Below are 1,302 nucleotides of genomic sequence, written 5' to 3' on the forward strand. Positions count from 1 at the left end.
ATCAGAAAAATATCCGCTTCCGAGAGGAAGATTTGAAGTGGGGAAAAAAATAACTTCACTCTTTGGAGACCACACGGCAAGTTCTCCAGGGTGTATTGTGTGGAGCTTCCAGGCAGGGTAGAGATAGCAGAGGGATGATAAGGTGGAGCCAGGTGTGTGAGCTTCGTTGAGGATGATGAGAAGGACCTAGGAGTTTCTATATAGGGAAAAATTTTAACTTATGAAGATTTTAAGAGTCTGGCAAGATGGCTCTATGAGCAAGGGTGTTTATTCCTAGGCCTGATTACCTGAGTTTACTCCCTGGAACCCACGTAAAAATGAATGGCAAGAACTGGCTCTGGCAGGTTGTCCTCTGTCATCTCTGGATACATAGTATAATATAAACTTTAAAAAATGTTTACATTTGTACCTGGTGCCCTTAAAATATTTTATTATTTATTTACTTACTTACTTACTTACTTACTTACCTGTGTGTGTGTGTCCATGTGTGTGTGTGTCCATGTGTGTGTGTGTGTGTGTGGTGTGTCCGTGCCACAGCATGTGTGTGGAAGTTAGACAACAACTTGTCTTAGTCGGTTCTCTCCTCCTCCATGTGGGCACCAGGGATCAGAGTCAGGTTGTCAGCCTTGGTGGCGGGTCCCCTTACGAGCTGAGCCATCTTGCCAGCTTTTAAAATGCTTGGGAGAACACAGACCAAAATTTCTCTTCAGAATGGTTTTTATGCAGCAATGTCATTCTGCAATTGTTCTACAGAAGCCCCTGCTTTATAAAAAGCTTCTCTGTGCTCATTTATAATAGCTGCTTTAAAACATTTTTTCAATGTATTTGTTCACTTTATATGACGAGTACCCTGTAGCTCTCTTCAGACACACCAGAAGAGGGTGTCAGATCTCATTACAGATGGTTGTGAGTCACCATGCGGTTGCTGGGAATTGAACTCAGGACCTCTGGAAGAAAATGGTCAGGGCTTTTAACCACTGAGCCATCATCTCTCCAACTCTGTAATAGCTGCTTAAGGGAGCAGTTAGAACGCAGAGAAATGAACAGCAGGAGCACAGATCTTGTTTCGATCCTATCGGGTGCCTTTTTCACGGTCAGGAAGGTACAAAGCTGAGCGAGCTATGTTCTCTGTCCTCTAAGATCGTTGTCTTAAAAAGAGGAGAACAAAATGTCATCAAACATTCAGTCACAATCCTGACGTAACCAAGGTTTATCTAGTACATTCCACGAAGAGCCAAAGAGTTGCTCTCCAAGGGAAACACACGAACACACACGAACACACACACACACACACACACACAC

This window comes from Mus pahari, chromosome 13, assembly GCF_900095145.1.
Source record: "Mus pahari chromosome 13, PAHARI_EIJ_v1.1, whole genome shotgun sequence".
In the NCBI taxonomy this organism is placed as follows: Eukaryota; Metazoa; Chordata; class Mammalia; order Rodentia; family Muridae; genus Mus; species Mus pahari.